Source organism: Triturus cristatus, chromosome 8, assembly GCF_964204655.1.
Source record: "Triturus cristatus chromosome 8, aTriCri1.1, whole genome shotgun sequence".
Classification (NCBI taxonomy): domain Eukaryota; kingdom Metazoa; phylum Chordata; class Amphibia; order Caudata; family Salamandridae; genus Triturus; species Triturus cristatus.
In genome coordinates, this window is record NC_140591.1 from 79,760,140 (window position 1) to 79,774,425 (window position 14,286).

A 14,286-nucleotide genomic window follows, 5' to 3' on the forward strand; every position below is an offset into this window, starting at 1 on the left:
GTGGCAGGTATGTCAGTTAAAAAGCTGACTTCAAGCCCTGCTGTGCCTATCATCAACGTATGTCTGTGACAGACCTGCACCTCGTCTGTCTGTGGTGTCTTGAGTGTGACCACAACGCCAAGATCTGCCTTGACTGTGACACCATGCACCCCAGGGTCTTGAGGGAGCAATCCATCAAGCTCCTTGCCGCTCGATGCCACAATTGTCACGATCTTGGTCGAGAAGGTGGTCCCAGGAAGGATCGCAGAGCCCTAGATCCTTATCGCACTCTAAGTAGTCGTCCAGTAAGTCCCACAAGAAGAAAAGCAAGAAGTCCAAGAGGTCTTCGACTTCACCCAGTCTGTCGAAACCATCCAACGAGGTGAGTGAGTATCATCATTCAAGGCCCAGCTCTGTAGTGCGACCTGGGCTGGCTCCACGCCTCCCCGAGTTTCTGGGAGTGCCCCCGCCCAACTTTGGGCATTCAGTGAGGCGATACACCTCATATATGCATTCCCGCTGGTGTGACTTTGGGTCTTGTGGGTTCGGGAGGCCCCTCCCCCGCCCCCCCTCTCAGCGGTTCCATCCCCGGCTCAATTCGTACCCCTTGGATGTACATATGAATCCGGACTAGTGCTGGTCATACCACATCCACTGTCCGGATGCCGACTGCAGCGCCATCTCCGTTCTCATCCCTGACTCCAACATGGAGCAGGAGGATTGTCGACTGGAGCCATGTAATCCAGGCTGGAGCTAGAGCCCTATTCTTATAGGCAGGGACTTTAGGAAGATTGGGAGGGGCTTCTGGACCCTGAAGAATTCCGTTCCCTAGACCCCAACATGAACTTGTGTGAGAAATAGATGGACACCAATGGACTGGCCACTTATACAGATATTGGCATGGTGTCTCTTCTTACCGTGGCTGCAGAGGAGAGATCTCTCTTCTATTGTGGTGAGAAGGGCAGACGAGGTCCTAGACCTTAGCACACCCTCATTGGCAGTCAAGTCTTGTCAGGAGTGACACTCTTCCTCCCCCATCCCCCATCCCCCCCCCCCCCCCACCTTCCCAACCGCTTCTCTTGTTTGGGACCTGGTCCAAACCCTGCCCAGGGGCTCCGGTGGCAAGATGATTGCCACCCCACCATGGGACCCCAGTTTACTCAAGCAACATCCTACCCCAAAGACCTTAGTGGTCCAAACCTCCACTTCCAGGGTAAATCCTGGGACATTTCCTACTACCCATCCAGGTGGGGAGTCCAAGAGGCTGGAGAAGTCGCAGTTCGCATTAAAGTTTATATGGTTTGGCCTCCCCCTGGAGACCACTGTGTATTTGTGCTACTTACCTGTTCTCCTTTTGAAATATTGTGTGTATTGTGTTGATATCTCCGGGTAGGGGATATACCAATGTGTATGTTAGTGTATATAATAAATATAACTATTTTTATAACTACACTGTGTGGTTCTTTTCCGTTTTACTTACACAATTAATTATGGTAAAACAAGCTGCTTACCACTGCATCTGGACTAAGCCTGAAGGCTGCTCTCCACATCTACCACTTAGAGAGCTTTCTATGGTTGTCTAAGACCACTAAAATCACCATAAGGTTTGGCTGGATTAGTGCAGGATACTTCACTTAAATACACGTGCACCATATACTAATCCAGTCTCCTAAACACATGATGCACTTTGACTTGGTGTGGCCTGTCAGGGTACCAGGGACCGGGTTCTTTCTCAAAGGTGTACCTTTGTACCCACGATTGGCACCTCTCTGGCCACAGGTAAGAACTTGTAAAAGGTACCATGGGCACTGTGACCAGGGAAGGGCCTCTAAGGGCTGCAGCACCTAGTGTGCCACAATTGGAGGCCCTGTATAATAAAAGCCACACACTGCCATTGCAGGCTGATTGTTTTGGTGCAGAAAAAAGTGAAGTCGACATGGCACACATCCATGTGTTCAATGCTTCAAGTGACTCTTGTAACCTGGCCGCACAGCTCTAAGACTATCAAAAGATATATTTCACCACCATAATCATCTGTATTCATTTTTAATGGAACAATTCATACACAATATTAATACTAATGTTCATTCTTCATAGAAATGCATACTGATATATTCAACAATGGACAAAGAATGGAATTCAAAGAACCAATGACCTATTTAACAAAATAATGGTTTCTGTTGTAGGAATTAGTTGTTTCACATATATAGTATTGCCCAATGCATTTTGGGATCTGTCCTTTCTTCGGGGGCCCCTGTTAAAAAAAAAAAAAAAGTATATGCACAATCGTGAGGGGGAGGAAATATCCCCCATCCATATATTTGATGCTCTGACCACGCAGCTTGATCAAGCGAAGTCACATGCATGTTAAAGAATACTGTTCATGTGTGAAGAACTGCAGATATTTGAAGTGGCAGGCCCTACACCCACTCAAAAGAATCAGAGCGGTAATTCAACAATAAACCCTTGTGCTTAAAAGACCAGAAATTAAAAACCACATTTCACTATATGTGCCAAAGAAAATAGAAAGTTGCAAGGTTCAAAGATGCGCGCAGAGTTTCTATCATCTCATTGGTGCCTACTTATTGCTGCCCTTCATAAATAAACCAAGGTGAATCTCCTAAATGACAGCTGATGCTCACAACTAAAATTCCTTGTCTGCACCTTCGCTCAAAGTATAGTAATCAATATTCCTATTGTGCAAATTCTGTAAGAAATAAACTGGCCATCACAATGAGGTAAGGAAGAAAAGTAACGTCTCTAAAGACCACCATATTACACCGTTTGCTCATACCTTCAATGAAGCACCATCTGTATGGTCTCTAGAATGAGATTCTACCACGTTCGTGGTGACCACTGTGGAACAAGAAATTCAAGAGTTCTATTATATTACCCTGTGTGCTATGGCTGCAACACACTGTCAGGGGCATAAGTAAGTCCCCCATCTAGCAGGGTGCACTCGCCCCCAGGTGAGGGTACAATGGCATGAGCCCTGTACCCTTCAGTGTCTAAGTCCACTCTTCGACATGCTTAGTGTAGTGCAGCCACAAAGAGCTGACCAACTCCCATGGTCTGGGAGTTGGTCATTATGAACTCCACAGATCCATAATGGCTTTACTAAAACCTGGGAAGTTTGGTAGCAAACATCTCAGCACATTAAACCCACACTAATGCCAGTGTGGGATTTAATATAAAATGCAGAGGGCAACTAAGAAATACCCCCTGAAAAGCGAACAGTCCTGCTGTGGTTCCAGAATGACTGCCTGCCATTTTCCACCACAAGACTGGTTTCTGGACCCCTGTGTAGAGCCTCTGCTCTCAGGATCCAGAAACCAAGCCCATCCTGGGCAGAGGTGTCATGCCTCCGCTCCCAGGATGGGTTGGGTCCACGAAAGGGGAAGCTTCAAAGGCCTGCAACCTTTGTACACTGCCCCTGCCTTTTGCTGCCCCCAGCAAGTGGCTCCCACCTGTTCTGACCCCCACTTAGGGGCGGGGGGAAAATCTGCCCACCTTTGCCAACCCCACCCCTCACGTGGGGGAGGCGAGGTGAAGCACACATCTCAGTTCCCACTATCTTGGTGATGAGGCGACCCAACCAATCAGGAAGAGGCTCATGCCCTCCTCACGCTGGACGTTGGCATAATAGGGGGTATAGTCCCCTCACCCCCCCCCCCCCCCCCCCAAGAAGGGACCCATTGGTCCTGACCTGCACACCGAGTAACGCACCTAAATGTAGTATTTAGGGGCAACCCTCAACCTAGCCGTCTCAGATTCTAGGAAGAAAGAATAAGGACCGAAGAGCCATGCTGACCCAGGAAGAAGACACCTACTGCTTTGGCTTCTGCCCTACCGGCCTGTCCCGACTCCGACCTGCCTACAGTGAAGAAACCGCTGTGTCCAGCAGCCCTTCAGAGCCCTGAGGACCTGCCCTACACTCACCTTACAGACTCTCCCATGAGCACCGGATTTGCTCAGCAAAGACTCCAAGACAAGATCCCAGACCCAGGTGGCTGTGCAGTTCTGCACCACATTGCCACTGCCCGATTTCAAGGGGCCCAACAACACAAGGAGGTCTCACCAGCGATCCTGACCTGGGATCTGGTGATCCCAGACCTCCCTCAAGCTTCAAGGCAATGCCTGTTGCCTCAACCTGAAGGGTCCCCCCCGACCATGACTGGAGCTGATAAGATCTGCTGCCAAAAGGCACCCCTTCTCACGACGTCCCACAGGCTTGGGTGGCCCACCCGATGGTGTCCAGGCACCACCACCACCCCCCACCCCCCCCCCACCCCCCCCCCCCCCGAAGAACCCAACTTACCTCTCCAGCAGGTGGTCTCCTTCAGGAAGTCTCCCTGCCCGAGCCTGCAGCCTCTTTGGCAAACCAAAGGTCTCTATTGGAATCCACAAGGTCTCCGATGTCTCCTTGGCACTCTGCACCTGGCCGTCCCTGTGCCACTGGTGGTGCAGCTCCTGTGCGGATTGTTGGCACCTGCAGGACTCCCCTTAACCCCTGGCGCTTTGCTCCCATTGTCGCGTGGACTGCTCATAAGCAGACCCTGACCGAAGGCCCCTTAACCTCCGCACCTGGCCGCCCCAGTGCTGCTGGTTGTGCAGTTTGAGTGCCTACCTAGACCTTGCGGAACCTTGGTCCTAACCCCCAAAACTCCCACTATCAGTCGCTTACTTACCTGTGAATCATGTCAAATACGAGATGTCTAACTATATATTGGTTGCACCGAAACCAGTCATGTTTGGTATCAAACATGTTGGAATCTCAACACCGCACCGATGCCAGTGTTGGATGAAGGATCCCATGTACTGGGGGGCTCCCTAAGGGAGCCCCCCTGTATTCCCAGTACCAGCTTATCTGGGTCTAACAGCAAGCTAGTGCTACTGATCACAAAGACGATTCTGCCCTCCTGCTGCTCAGCTGAGCTCAAGCAGGGGAGGGTAGAACAATAGGTTTCCTGTTGCTGAAGGTGTAACCACCTCCCAGACAGGACTCCCTGTATGGGCAGGAGTAGGGGCACTTGCCAGTGCCACCAGACTGCTTGGGACTTTGCCTGGAATCGAGACTGCATCAAGGAAGACTCCTGTTGCTCCTGGTCTCATCGTCCTGCCAGTCTTCTATGTCGTCTGTGCCTGTGCTTCATCCAGGTTCTTCTCCAGGCCAGTAAGCATCAAAGACACCAGAAGTAATCCTCGGAGTAAAGGGGTCGTTCCCCTGCATCTGAAGGTACTGCAGCTAAGCTGACCAGTCTGCTGCTCCTGAGGTCACACGGACTCCGAAAGGCTCTGCAACACAGGTGGTGGTTCTGCAACCTAGAGGCCTGCACTGACTTCTCAGCAAGTTTGAGGCCAGTATCCCTCGTTGGAACCGCTGGAACAGAACCCCTGTGCAACGCATCGACTTGCTGTTGCCTAGGCTTGTTGACTCTGTCCTCCAGAGATCTTTGGGATCCAAGAAGCTCCAGACTCCAGCATTCCTTCATACCAAGGTCTTCCTCCTCACCACATCCTCTGCACCGTGGGTCTGCATCTTTGGTTAGCTGCTCGAGGTCCTCTTGCGACTCCTGTGCCTTCAGCCTGTGGGTCTTCCTGAGGGTCTTCTTGGGCTTCATGGAGCTCCCCTGCTTGCTTGGGGCCTCCTCTGACTCTCCTGTATTTGGTGAGTCCCTTGGACCTTGCTGGTCCCAACACTTTACCTTCTTCGTTTACCACGTCTGTTGCTGCTGCCAAGGATTGTTGGTGCTCCCGCCGGACACCGACCCCCTGGCTCTTGACTTCCGAAGTGGGACAGCTCGTGAACAGCTTCTGGCCTACCACAGCGTTGCCTGGTCCTCACAGCTGCAGCATCACGGTCACTGTCAACTCTCCTGCATCTTCCGTCATCAGTGGTCATTGGTCTTCTGTGCCTCCTGGTCACTCCCGGGTGGCATAGACACTGTCCCCTCAGCTTGCAGGTACTCCTCTTCAAGAATCCACCCTTGGATTCCACTGGACTCTTTCAACTTCTTCGCTAGCGTCATTTTCACTGAAGCCCTCCATTGTGATCTACGGCGGTTTCCGACGTCAGTTCGCACCTATGCACCTGGCTTCCCTGGTGTAGATGGCCTGGTTTCTGGGGTATCCACGGGTGGGGAAGACTCTCCAGTCTCATTTTCCATGGGGTTTCTTAAGGGTCCACTGGGAAGGGTCCTTCTTTAAAACTGCAACTTCCCCGTTGACTTGCATTGAGTATGCAGCTGTGTTTCCACTCTGCCCACAGCCTTCGTGGGGTTCCTGGTTATTTACCTTGGGCGGTTCTTTGGCTCTTCTCATTCTCCTGAGTCAAATCTTAACTTTGGTTGCAGTTCGCATTCCACTGTGTAGTTCTTTTTTTGTTTAACCTACACTATGATTAGTTCTGGTAAAAGAAGCTGCTTAACACTCCTTTTGGACTAAGCCTGAAGGCTGCTCTCCACAGCTACCACTTGGAGAGCTTTCTATGGTTTTCGAAGACCACTAAAATCACCATAATTGTTGTCTGGATTAGTGCAGGGTGCTTCACCCAAATAAGTGTGCACCATATACTAAGCCAGCCTCCTAGACTGATGTGCAGCAGTTTGGATTTAAGCCTGCACTGTTTTACCAGACAATCTAGGTGTGGATTAAATGAAAAAGCCTCACTAGCATTAGGCACGTGTAAAAATATTTTTGTAAATAAGTAAGTTGTACTGAAATTTAAATTGGTTGTTAAGGGCCTAGCACAACCCTTTCTCCAATCTTTGGAAGTTTAGTTTTCAGTCTGGTAGGTAGGTGCAACCCCACACTACTCCTAGTGACCACGTCTTTACTTATGAAACCCAGTGTCTCTCAAACCCTCTAGATACAGTGGTCTAAAGTTCCAGGAACTAAGGACCGTGTGTACCTTTTAAAAGTTAAAAACAGATAGTAACCCTATCACTAAGCAGCTCTTAGCGCTGCTTATGCTAGATGACCTCCCGAATCCTGATAGGTCAGAGGAACAGGACAAAGTGGGTGGGGATGCTCCAGAAGATGGGTCAGGAGGGGTTGCCCCTAGTGACCATAATTCTGAACATGACCAAAAAGAGTCTGCTGACTCTACCCTGGTAAACTCTGATCCCCAGGGAATAGTACTGATAGTACAGAGGATGTCCCTAGATGTAGGTCAACCCCTGTTTCTCCTGGGAGGGTGCAGGGGAGGTCTAGGTCCTCCTCTGCCAATTCATATGCTTCTGTGAATTCCATAGGGACCTCCATCTCTAGCCAGAGGCTGGACTCTCTAGAGAGGGAATACCACCTGATTAAACGCGAGTTAGGCTCAGGCAAGAACAGTTGGCCCTTGATAAAGAGACCCTAGAAGTTCAAAGGGCTAGGAAGAATTTGGGACTAGAGTCCCATGGTGGCAGCACTAGTGTACCTAGAGTCAGGGAACCATTCTTTGAAACTGGGAACCTGAGCAGGATCCCTGCTTTAGAGAGGGCCTGTAAAGTACAGAAGGTCCCTCAAGAACAGTGGGCAGCTATCATGTGGCTCTCCTTTGCTTACAAAGGTAGAGGCAAGCTCCTCGCTGTTAGAGAAGAAGATGATGATAATTACTCAGTCTTGAAGAGTGCCCTCGTAGATGGGTTTGGTTTAACTGTTGAACACTACAGATTTAGGTTTAGGGACCCACAGAGGGCACACATTCAAGACTGGGTTGATTTCATATACCATGCTATTAATGCTCTGGAAGGCTGGTTTCATGGAAGCAAGGTACAGGACTATGAGAGATAGTACAATTTGTTGATGAGGGAGCACAACAGCTGCACCAGCACCTGGTGGACTCTGATCTCTCCCCAAGAATTGGGAAAGAGGCAGACAAATGAGTCTGACCCAGTGTTCTGCAGAAAACCCATGGTGGTGACCAAAAGAAGCAAGATTCTTCTAATGCCCCAGAGAAGGGTCAGGAGAAGCATAAAGCTAATAAAAAGGAGTTGTCTCAAGGTCCCCAAAATCCTGCCTCTAGGGGTGAGTCCCAAAACTCCAACATCTCTAAAACGAAGCCCCCCACAACCCACACAAGAAAGCTCAGAGGAGACCCCTTCCACAGGGGGGGTGGCTCCAGGTCAAAGGGGAGAGACACAAGGAGACCCAGCATGAATGATAAGATGCATAGACCTCAAGTTATCCAGACCTGGCGGGGGGGGGCTCCTGGGGGAATTGGAAGGAGGGGGGGGGGAGAGTTTAATTGCAGTTGAGTTATGATGAAGCTCATAAAAATGAAGAGAACAATGTAGACGGAGAATCCTCCACCGACCTTTGGCTTAATTGCTGGCGTGTATCATTGTTAAAACGTTCACTACCTCGGCTGAGGTGGACGAGATGTATGATTGTTTCTGTACATTTTCTGTTGTTTCGGAGGAACAAACTAATAAATGTATTTTTAAAAAAACCTCTAAAAAGATGCCCTGGTGCTACCTGTGTAAGGAAAAGGGCCATAGGGCAAGGGATTTTATTGTCCTAAAGCCAGAACAAAGGAAGCTACTACCACTGCTCCTAAGGCAAGTGCTCCCCCTAGAATCAGTACAAGTGGTAGTACAGCTCCCAATGGTTAGTAGGCTTGCCCTTGGGTTCTGAAGTGGGTTCTGGCCTAGTCAGAACACCCACTCAGGCTGTCCTTGTCTAGCCACTTTACCAGTAAGTCCCAATAACTTGGTCAAGTACAGGGCTTTGATTAATGGAAAAAACGCAATGGCTTACAGGGACACAGGGGCCAGTGTCACAATGGTGACAGAGAAACGTGTATCCCCTGAACAGATCATACTTGGTAAATTGTACCAAGTGATCAATGCTAGCAATATCAGGACTGATCACTACTTCGCAGTTGTGAATCTCAGTTGGGGATGGGTAACTGGCCCTAAAAGAGTTGTAGTTTCTCCAGACCTACCTGTGGATTGTCTGTTGAGCAATGATCTACAAACTTCAGCCTGGTCTGAAGTGGAGTTCAGGACACATGAAGAAATGATGGAAATATCTGCCAGTGCTTGTGCTGTCACCAGTGCTCAGGGCAAACAGCTAAGCACCGAGGGAGCACTGGATCATGAAAGAATGGACCAGCTGGCTCCTAAGAGAAGGAGCAGAATGGGTAAAGATGTATCCTCCTCCCATAGTCTCAGTGACAGTAAGTCTCCTGAGGGTGATGATCTCAGTCCCTGTGTAGGAATGCCCCAGAGGAACTTGGGCCTGACTAGGCAGAGTTCTTGGGGGCAGGCTGCCCTTCCATGGCAGACTTGGGTTTGGAGTAGCCTCCCTGCCCCTCTATTGAACTGCTCAGACAGCAAGCTGCTGCTTTGGAAGCAGGGAATGTCAGTGGGTCCCATAGGATCTATGGGGAAGAAGGGCCCTTGTTCTCCAAGTGTGGAGCCCCAAGCCTGGTGCCACCAGGAGGTTGATAATACCTCGTAAGTTCAGGGGATTTCTTCTGTCACTGGCACATGACATTCCACTTAGAGGACATCTTGGGAAAAGCAGGATTTGGGACAAGCTTGTCCCTCATTTTCACTAGCCCCATATGTCTGAATTCACCAAGGAGTTCTGTCACACCCGTGTCACTTGCCAAGCCAGTAGTAAGTCAGGTGGCACCACAAAGGCCCCCTTAATTCCACTTCCACTGGTTGGGGTTCCATTGGAGAGGTTAGGGATAGACATTGTAGGTCCTTTAAACACTCCAACAGCATCTGGACACAGTAGGTATCCAGAGGTTGTTCCCCATATGACCACTACAGCTCCTGTAGTGGCCAGGGCCTTCTGGGAGTATTTTTTGGAGTGGGGTTCCTTAAGGGGGTTTTAACAGACCGTTACAAACTTCATGTCTAGTTATATTACTGCCATGTGGAAAGAGTTGAATAAACTACAATTTAACCACACCCTACCATCCACAGTGCAATGGGCTTGTTGAAAGGTTCAACAAGACCCTCAAAGGTATGATCATGTCGCTCCCAGAAAAGCTCAGGCAAAAATGGGATGTCTTACTACCCTGCCTTCTCTTTGCCTACAGAGAGGTTTCACAGAAGGGCGTTGGCTACAGCCCATTTGAACTTCTGTTTGGACATCCTGTTAGGGATCCATTGTGTCTGGTTAACTCTTAAACAGGATATTATGGACTATGTCCTTGGCCTGCGTTCACGTATGGCTGAGTACATGAAGAAGGCCAGCAAAAACTTTGAGGCCAGCCAGAAGCTTCAGAAAGCTTGGCATGACCAAAAGGCTGCACTGACTCTTTACCAGCAAGGACTGAAAGTGTGGGTGCTGGAACCCATGGCCCCAGCAGCTCTCCAGGACAAGTGGAGTGGCCCCACACCTTTCACGAGAAAAAAGGTGAGGGCACCTATTTGGTTGATCTAGGTACTCCTAGAAGTCCCCACATTGTACTTTTTTTTTTTTAATAAATCTTTTTATTAAAGAAAGACAAACCAAATAATACCACACATATAAACACAAATACGCAGTCATTAAAATTACAATAAGGATGAAATCAAAAGTGGCCAACAAAAAGTCGTAAACATCACTAAGGAGCACATTATATTGGAGCATAAATCAAAGTTTCCTATTTGCAACTGATTCCAAGGAACACAAGACTACAGTGATTCGTTATCAACAGCGAATGGTGAGGTGTCATTAAAGGGGGTGCACAGCCAACCTCTACTCTCGTTCCAGAGGGCCCACATTTTCGTCCATTTACCCGGGCAACCCCTGCTTTCAAACACCACTCTCTTGGCCTGCATGCACCAGTCCATATTGGACTCCCAATCTGCGCATTTCAATTCAACCCCGCCCTTCCACGTTCTAGTGATGTTACGTTTAGCCACCATGCATGCTAGAGAGACCCACAGTCGCTCAGGTCTAGACAGGTCACTGGCTTCCCAAATGTTCCAGAGACATAACCTTGGAGTAGCCTCGACATCTTTACAGCAAGTATGGGATAAAGCAGAGATGATCTCCCCTCAATACCTCTGAAGAGTTGGACGTTCTCACCATTGATGCAAATAAGTACCTACATGGCCACAGCCACGGGAACATAACGGAGAATTCAGAAGACCCATTTTAACCAATACGGAACTCGTGTAGTAGGCCCTATGCAGTAGTTTAAGCTGAATTAATTTGAACTGGGAGCCAATCGCAACCTCACAAGGCGATGCAAGGACCTCCCTTATCCTCGTTGGTAATCTCACCCACGTCCGCGCACCATTTTATGCGGACTTTGTCAAGAGGGTCAGGCGAGTTATTAAGGATTTTGCGGTAAGTTAGAGTGGTGGCCTTATCCTGGAACTTAGTCGTCCAATAGCCTGTCCTCCAAAGGGGAAGACATCGGCAGTTCATCGGCTCCAGGAAGCACTTTAGTCATTGCACTTCGCACCTGAAGGTAGCGGAAAGCTTCCCTCTCGTGTAATTGATATTGCTGCTGCAGGTTACTGAAAGACACTATTCCACCCCCGACCCACAGGTCGCCCACCTTGGACAAGCCAATCAAATCCCATTTATTAAAACCGGGCTGTCGCCAAAGCAGACCCAAGCGACAAGAATCGAACAATGGAGTCGCTTGTGTAAGTCTACCCCTCCAGCCCAGGGCCAAATTCGCCAAGTGTCAGATGGAGACTGTCGTGGAGGTCGGGGTGAATTTGGGTTCTAGCTTTGACCCTCCATACTGTGCCTTTAAATAAGTACCAGGTAGCATATTGTGCCTGTCCTTTCTTTATGCAAGGTCGGTTATTTTTTATTATTGAGCGTAGATAGCAGACATGATAATCATGGTACATGAAAAAGAGACTTCCATAATACCCAATCTCGGATTTCAGTAGACAATAAATAAACATAAATTCATATTCTATTTTATGTACTATATAACCAGCATTTTATGTAGAAGAACATAGAAAAGAGAATGATACAAACTGGCCTCTGTTCACCAATTAAACAGCAGGCTCATCATGGATTAAAACCACACATTTTTCTTTACACAAAGAGTAGCTTGCTTACAAAGTTTCACCTGAGCATGAGGCCAGGGCATAGCCCTCCCAAGCTGCCCTGAATCTACGAAACACCCCTACCCTTTTTGCATATGCCTCTTCGAATTGGTAGGTCCAGTCTAACTTGGGGAGACACTGTCACATTGTAGCACCTTCTGAGGTCTCCAGTTTTGCAACACCAGGGATCTGGCTACTGCTATAGCTGCAAAAACAAAATATTGCCTGTATTTTGGCAACTGACTGCGTGAAAAAGCCAAATAGGGCCAGCGGTATTGAGGGTAAAATATCCATAGACATATAATAACTAATAAACCTAAACACCTCCTCCCAGAAGTGTTGTAGCCTAGGACATGTGAAGAATATATGCGTGCAATCGCTGCCCCTCCAGATTACATCTAAAACATTTGTTCAGAAGTGATGAAAACCATTTATTTAGTCTGAGGGTGGTATGATTCACCAACCCCCTTAAAAGAAAGGACATTCTCTTGAAATTGGCCACCCTCAAAGCCCTATTCCCAAATTCACATACTCGTTGCCGTTCCTTAATGTTAAACCAGCAATTAGTTTCCTGAGCAATTTTTGAAAGCATTGTCTCGACAAGACTCTTGTTCGAACCCTGTGTTAATAATCAATACTTATTTCCAACATCACTTAAATTCAGTTCTAAGGCTGCTTTTAAGATTATTCTTGATCTCTCGTTAATAATTTTGTACTTATTTACGAGAAAGCAAGTTATCTGCCTAAAACTGAACCAGAGATCACGACTCTGAGGTTCGCATTGTAATGCGAATACATCCCACGATATCCGATTGGTACCATTGTAAAAATCTCCAAGTTTACGAAAACTTAGACTATTATAAGACTGCAGTACCTTTTGTGAAACTTGGAGACCCCATAACTCAGTCTTTGAGGGAAGTGTATGTGTGGCGTAGTGGAATGTTGCAAGTTTTATGGAACCGCTGCATACAGTTAGCAATTGTATTCACTACCTTATACCTTGTCTTTTTAGGTAGCTTCGCTGTGCGCAAGAATACTGGTAGCTTCATTGCACTTTCTAATAGCATACGGTTTAATAAAAAGTTATCAAATTTTGAAGCAGGGACAGCTAGCTGAATTAATAAACTAATTAACACAGCTTGATAATAGGTAGATGAGGTAAAGCAAGACCCCCTGCTCCATATCTTGTTGAAGAATAGATAACTTGATCCAAGGCTTCTTTTTGTCCATACAAACTCCCGGCTGGCTTTGTCAGCTTCATTAAAATATGAGATTGGTATTTTTTTTGTATTACTTTGTTTGTTTATTGAGTTTGTAAAAATTAAAACATATAGATTAAGCAAAAAAATAAAAGAATAGAACAGTGTCCATGTGTATGAATCCAGAGGCATTCTTGATATCTGAATACAGTTCATAATGGTAGACCCCCAAGAAAGCGACATATCCATGGTATAGATCATTACATCACCATATAAATGTTTACATAGCATATAGTTGTCATATCTAATAAAAACCATACAAGGACAGTAACCTTGAAAGAGCTTAGAAGCGTAATTCACAAGATGAATATCCGGAGTAGAGGCCCGAAAGAAATACCTGCAGTAATTATAAAATCACAGTGAGCTTTCCACCGGTAGTAAGTGGAAGACGAGATGTTAGGTAACTCACTTTTTACCAGCTAAGAAGCTCTGATATAAGCTCCAAAAATTTTAGGACGGCTCTGGGGAGGTATTTTTAAAGGAAAATTTAAAAACTGGAATATCAGCTGGGGAACTATCGACATTTTTACTAGAGAGACTCGAACTACTATTGACAAAGGTAAACGTGACCATCTTTCTAAAAGGTTTTTAATTTTATTAAGCGTTTTTACATAATTTAAATGAAACAGTTGAGAGAAGTCGGCTGTAACATATAGGCCCAGGTATCTAATAGGTCTTATTGGCAGAAATGTTAGCCCTTCAGAAAGATCGGCCTCTAGCGAATTAAATAGGAGAAGCTCCGCTTTGGACTGGTTAACCTTCTACCCCCCCAGTTCTGTGAATGCTTGAATATCCCCGAGAATTTCCCCGAGAGCCATCTGAATGTTTGCCTTATCTCGGTTAAGGTATGAAATCAAATTGTCGGCAAACAGCTTCATTTTTGTCACTCCTGTTAGGGAAACCCGTACTGACATGTTAGAACAGATCTTTATTGCCAGCAGCTCAATTAAAAGGGGAGAATAAAGGGGGAGAAATGGGGCAGCCCTGCCTAGTACCCCGTGTTATCAGTACTTCACACAACCTGAGATCCTATTCGCCCAAAT